We start from the raw sequence: 6250 nt of genomic DNA, 5'->3' as shown, positions 1-6250 counted from the left end.
GAACACTCAAAGGGTGTACCCTTACTGGCGTTCAACAGTAGCTCTGATGGCTCTTTGGACATTGAACGCCCATGCTGTATACCCTTACTGGCGTTAAACGCCAGTTCCCTTACCATTTTTAGTGTTGAACGCCCAGCATGGTTATCCTGGCTGGCATTCAATGCCAGCTTCCTTGTCTGGTTGGGCATTGAACGCCCAGTGAGGGCTTCTTTATTGGCGTTCAGCGCCAGAATTCCTACTTGTTTAGGTGTTGAATGCCCAGCCAGTGTTCCCTGAATGCCAGCTCTGCTGCCAGGATGGGCGTTGAATGCGTTCAACTCCAGGCTTGCTGCAACGATGGGCGTTGAACACCCAGTGAGATCTTCCTCACTGGCTTTCAATGCCTTACCATTCTCTCTAGATTTGACCTCAACCTCTGTGGTGATGGCCTTGCACTCTTCTCTTGGGTTCACCTTAGTGTTACCTGGAAGAGTGTTAGGAGGAGTCTCAGGGATCCTTTTTCTTAGTTGACCAGTACCTCTAAATTTCTAATGGAGGACCTTATTTCAGTTATGAAACTATGAGTGGTCTCTGAGAGGCTGAAAACCAGAGTGATTAAGTCAAAAAGGTTCTGCTTAAGGGTTTTCATATGTTCCTGAGAAGATAGGAATAGTGGTCTCTTGTTGAGCCTATTCTGGTTCCTTCCACTTTGATTATTATTGAAACTTTGCTAAGATTTCTGTTGATCCTTCCATGAAAGGTTAGGATGATTCCTCCATGAAGGATTGCAGGTGTTTCCATAGGGTTCTCTCATGTAATTCACCTCCTCCATGGTGGGTTGATCAGGATCATAAGTGTCTACTTCAGAAGAAGCTTCCTGATTACTGCCAGCCTGATAAACCACTATTTTATGATTTATATTATGCTCAATTGAGTGGTTTCTATCAAGTCTTTGCTCACTTATTCATATAAACTGCATGGTTTTACAATTCCTTCTTTACTCTTTAATATATGTGAAAATATGTTTCCAAGACCATAAAATTATTAATTTTAATTATCCTTTTTTACCATTCAATGCCGTGATCCGTGTGTTGAGTATTTTCAGGCTTTATAAGGCAGGAATGGCTTAGAGAATATGAAGGAAACATACAAAAGTGGAAGGAACGCATGAAAATGAAGTTTTGACAGAAATGGCAATGATGCGCACACATGGACGACGCGACGCGTGACTTGCGCAGAACCCAAGCGACGCGTATGCATGGATGACGCGAACGCATACCTAGCGCAAAGCACAAGCAACGCGTTCGCGTGACTGACGCGTACGCATGACAAGAAAAACTTCCAAATGATGCACAAGCGTGACCCACGCGCACGCGTGATCCACACGCATGCGTGATCCACACACGATGAGCAGATAATTTATACGCTTTTTGGCATTATTTTTAGGTAGTTTTTAGTAGGATCTAGCTACTTTTAGGGATGTTTTTATTAGTTTTTATGCAAAATTCACATTTTTGGACTTTACTATGAGTTTGTGTGTTTTTCTGTGATTTCAGGTACTCTCTGCCTGAAATTGAGGGACCTGAGCAAAAATCTAATAGGAGGCTGAAAAAGGACTACAAATGCTGTTGGATTCTGACCTCCCTGTACTCGAAATAGTTTTCTGGAGCTACAAAACTCCAAATGGCGCGCTCTCAATTGCGTTGGAAAGTAGACATCCAGGGCTTTCCAGCAATATATAATAGTTCATACTTTATTTGAGTTTAGATGACGCAAACTGGCGTTCAATGCCAGTTCCATGCTGCATTCTGGAGTAAAACGCCAGAAACACGTCACAAACCAGAGTTAAAACGCCAAAAACACATTATAACTTGGCGTTTAACCCCAAGAGAAGCCTCTGCACGTCTAAAGCTCAAGCTCAGCCCAAGCACACACCAAAGTGGGACCCGGAAGTGGATTTCTGCACTAAGACTTATTTTTGTAAACCCTAGTAACTAGTCTAGTATAAATAGGACTTTTTACTATTGTATTTTCATCGGGGAATTAATCTTTGAATTAGTCTTTTGATTGATCCTTTGATCACATTTGCGGGCTGGCCATTCGGCTATGCCTGAACCATTATCACTTATGTATTTTCAACAGTGGAGTTTCTACACACCATAGATTAAGGTGTGGAGCTCTGCTGTACCTTGAGTATTAATGCAATTACTATTGTTCTTCTATTCAATTCAAGCTTATTCTTGTTCTAAGATATCACTCGTACTTCAACCTGATGGATGTGATGATCCGTGACACTCATCATCATCCGTCCTTATGAACGCGTAATTGACAACCACTTCCTTTCTACAAGCGAGAGCTAGAGTGTGAATCTCTTGGATTCCTGGTCCACGACGCATGGTTGCCTCACCTGACAACCGAGTCTTCATGGTATAAGCTAGAATTATTGGCGGCAATTCCAAAGATCTGGAAAGTCTAAACTTTGTCTGTGGTATTCTGAGTAGGATCTGAGATGGGATGACTGTGATGAGCTTCAAACTCGCAAGTGTTGGGCATAGTGACAGACGCAAAAGGATCAATGGATTCTATTCCGACATGATCGAGAACCGACAGATGATTAGCCGTGCTATGATAGAGCATTTGGACCATTTTCACTGAGAGGACGAGAGGTAGCCATTGACGCCGGTGAAACCCGAACATACTGCTTGCCATGGAAAGGAGTAAGAATGATTGGATGAAAGCAGTAGGAAAGCAGAGATTCAGAAGGAACACAGTATCTTCATGCGCTTATCTGAAATTCCCACCAATGAATTACATAAGTATCTCTATCTCTATTTTATGCTTTATTTATATTTATATTCGAAAACCATTATAACCATTTGAATCTGCCTAACTGAGATTTACAACATGACCATAGCTTGCTTCATACCAACAATCTCCGTGGGATCGACCCTTACTCACGTAAGGTATTACTTGGACGACCCAGTGCACTTGCTGGTTAGTTGTGCGAAGTTGTGACAAAGTGTGATTCACGTTTGAGAGCCCCAAGTCTTTGGCGTCATTGTTGATGATCACAATTTCGTGCACCAAGTTTTTGGTGCCGTTGCCAGGGATTGTTTGAGTTTGGACAACTGACGGTTCATCTTGTTGCTCAGATTAGGTAATTTTCTTTTTATTTTGTTTTCCAAAATTTTTCAAAAATTTTTCAAAAAAAATTTCTTTGTTTTCGTTTTTTTAAGAAATTATTTTCGAAAAAACCAAAAAAATTAATAAAATTATAAAAACCAAAAATATTTTGTGTTTCTTCTTTGAGTCTAGAGTCAATTTTTAAGTTTGGTGTCAATTGTATGTTTTTAAAATTTATGCATTTTTTTCGAAAACTCATGCATGGTGTTCTTCAAGATCTTCAAGTTGTTCTTGGTAAGTCTTCTTGTTTGATCTTTATATTTTCTTGTTTTGTGTCTTTTGTTGTTTTTCATATGCATTTTTGATTTCTTAGAGTCTAAGCATGAAAAATTTCTAAGTTTGGTGTCTTGCATGTTTTTCTTTTCTTGATGTTCATCTTGATCTTCAAAGTGTTCTTGGTGTTCATCTTGACATTTATAGTGTTCTTGCATGCATTAGTTGTTTTGATTCATAATTTTTATGTCTTGAGTTATTTTGTTGTTTTTCTCTTTCCACATTAAATTCAAAAATAAAAAAATATCTATCCCTTATTTCTCTCATAAATTTCGAAATCTTTGGGTTGACTTAGTCAAAAAATTTTAGAATAAGTTGTTTCTTGTTAGTCAAGTCAAGATTTCAATTTTAAAAATCCTATCTTTTCAAAATCTTTTTCAAAAATAAAATTTTTTTCATTTTTCTTATTATTTTTCGAAAATTTTAAAAATTGATTTTCAAAATCTTTTTCTTAATTTTATTTCATAATTTTCGAAAACTTTACTAACAATTAATGTGATTGATTCAAAAATTTGAAGTTTGTTACTTTCTTGTTAAGAAAGGTTCAATCTTTAAATTCTAGAATCATATCTTTTAGTTTCTTGTTAGTCAAGTAATCAATTTTAATTTTTAAAATTAAATCTTTTTAATTTCCTTTTCAAATCTTTTTCAAAACAAATCTCAATCATATCAATCATATATTTTTTTTTTCAAAATCAATTTCAAAAATCTTTTCTAACTCCTTATCTTTTCAAAATTGATTTTCAAATCTTTTTCAACTAACTAATTGACTTTTTGTTTGTTTCTTATCTTTTTCAAAACCACCTCCCTCTTTTTCAAAATTCTTTTAATTAACTAATTGCTTCAAATTTTAATTTTAATTTTATTTCATCTCTTAATTTTCGAAAACTCTTCTCTATCATCTCTTTCTATTTATTTATTCATTTACTATCTCTTCTCTTCATCTAAAAATTCGAACCCTCTCTTCTCCTCTATGTTCGAATTTTTCTCATTCTTCTTCTATTCTTTTCTTCTTCTACTCACATAAAAGAATCTCTATACTGTGACATAGAGGATTCCTCTTCCTTTTCTGTTCTTTTCTTTTTCATATAAGCAGGAGCAAGGACAAGGACATTCTTGTCGAAGCAGATCCTGAACCTGAAAGGACCCTGAAGAAGAAGCTAAGAGAAGCTAAAGCACAATAATTCAGAGAAAACCTTACAGAGAATCTCAGAAAAGAAGACCTGGCTGAACCCAATAATAATGGTGGAGGTGCAAGGAGGATGCTTGGTTATTATACTACACCTACTTCCAACTTTTATGGAAGAAGCATCTCAATCCCTGCCATTGGAGCAAACAATTTTGAGCTGAAGCCTCAACTAGTTGCTCTAATGCAACAGAACTGCAAGTTTTATGGACTTCCATCAGAAGATCCCTATCAGTTTTTAACTGAATTCTTGCAGATCTGTGATACTGTTAAGACTAATAGAATAGATCTTGAAGTCTACAGGCTCATGCTTTTCCCCTTTGCTGTAAGAGACAGAGCTAGAACTTGGTTGGACTCACAACCTAAAGATAGCCTGGACTCTTGGGATAAACTGGTCGCAGCCTTTTTGGCCAAATTCTTTCCTCCTCAAAAGCTGAGCAAGCTTAGAGTGGATGTTCAGACCTTCAAGCAAAAAGATGGTGAATCCTTCTATGAAGCTTGGGAAAGATACAAGCAGTTGACCAAAAAGTGTCCTTCTGACATGCTTTCAGAGTGGACCATTTTGGATATATTATATGATGGTTTATCTGAGTTCTCTAAGATGTCATTGGACCATTCTGTAGGTGGATCCATTCACATAAAAAAAAATGCCTGCAGAAGCTCAAGAACTCATTGACATGGTTGCAAATAACCAATTCATGTACACCTCTAAGAGAAATCCTGTGAGTAATGGGACGCCTCAGAAAAGGGGAGTTCTTGAAATTGATACTCTGAATGCCATATTGGCTCAGAACAAAATGTTGACTCAGCAAGTCAATATGATTTCTCAGAGTTTGAATGGATGGCAAAATGCATCCAACAGTACTAAAGAGGCATCTTTTGAAGAAGAAGCTTATGATCCTGAGAACCCTGCAATAGGAGAGGTAAATTACATGGGTGAAGCCTTTGGCAACACCTATAACCCTTCATGGAGAAATCATCCGAATTTTTTATGGAAGGACCCACAGAAGCAAGACTTCAATAATAACAATGGTGGAAGAAACATGTTTAGCAATAGCAAGCCTTTTCCATCATCTTCTCAGCAACAGACAGAGAATTCTGAGCAGAGCCCCTTTAGCTTAGCAAACATAGTCTCTGATCTATCTAAGGCCACTTTAAGTTTCATGAATGAAACAAGGTCCTCCATTAGAAACTTGGAGGCACAAGTGGGTCAGTTGAGTAAGAAAATCACTGAAACTCCTCCTAGTACTCTCCCAAGCAATACTGAAGAGAATCCTATGAGAGAGTGCAAGGCCATTGACATAGTCAATATGGTCCAATGAGGAAGACCTCATGGGACGTCTTCCAGACAGAAAAGAGTTTCCTATTGAGAACTGAAAGGAATCTGAGGCTCATATAGAGACCATAGAAATTCCATTAAACTTCCTTCTGCCATTCATGAGCTCTGAAAACTATTCTTCCTCTGAAGAGGATGAAGATGTAACTGAAGAGCAAGTTGCTCAATATCTAGGAGCCATCATGAAGCTGAATGCCAAGTTGTTTGGTAATGAGACTTAGGAAGATGAACCTCCCTTGCTTATTAGTAAACTAAATACATGGGTTCAGCAAACTTTATCTCAAAAAAAACAA

The 6250-nt window shown here is 37.6% G+C and overlaps 1 non-coding gene across 1 annotated transcript; it reads right to left on the bottom strand.

The window, feature by feature from the left end:
- Positions 1-5060: 5060 nt before the first annotated feature.
- On the bottom strand, positions 5061-5168 carry LOC127740725 (small nucleolar RNA R71). Its single transcript, XR_008001584.1, has one exon. It is a non-coding gene; the product is annotated as a small nucleolar RNA R71 (small nucleolar RNA).
- Positions 5169-6250: the final 1082 nt, after the last annotated feature.

This window comes from Arachis duranensis, chromosome 7 (assembly GCF_000817695.3).
Source record: "Arachis duranensis cultivar V14167 chromosome 7, aradu.V14167.gnm2.J7QH, whole genome shotgun sequence".
Taxonomy (NCBI): Eukaryota; Viridiplantae; Streptophyta; class Magnoliopsida; order Fabales; family Fabaceae; genus Arachis; species Arachis duranensis.
This window is presented reverse-complemented; position numbering and strand designations above follow the sequence as displayed.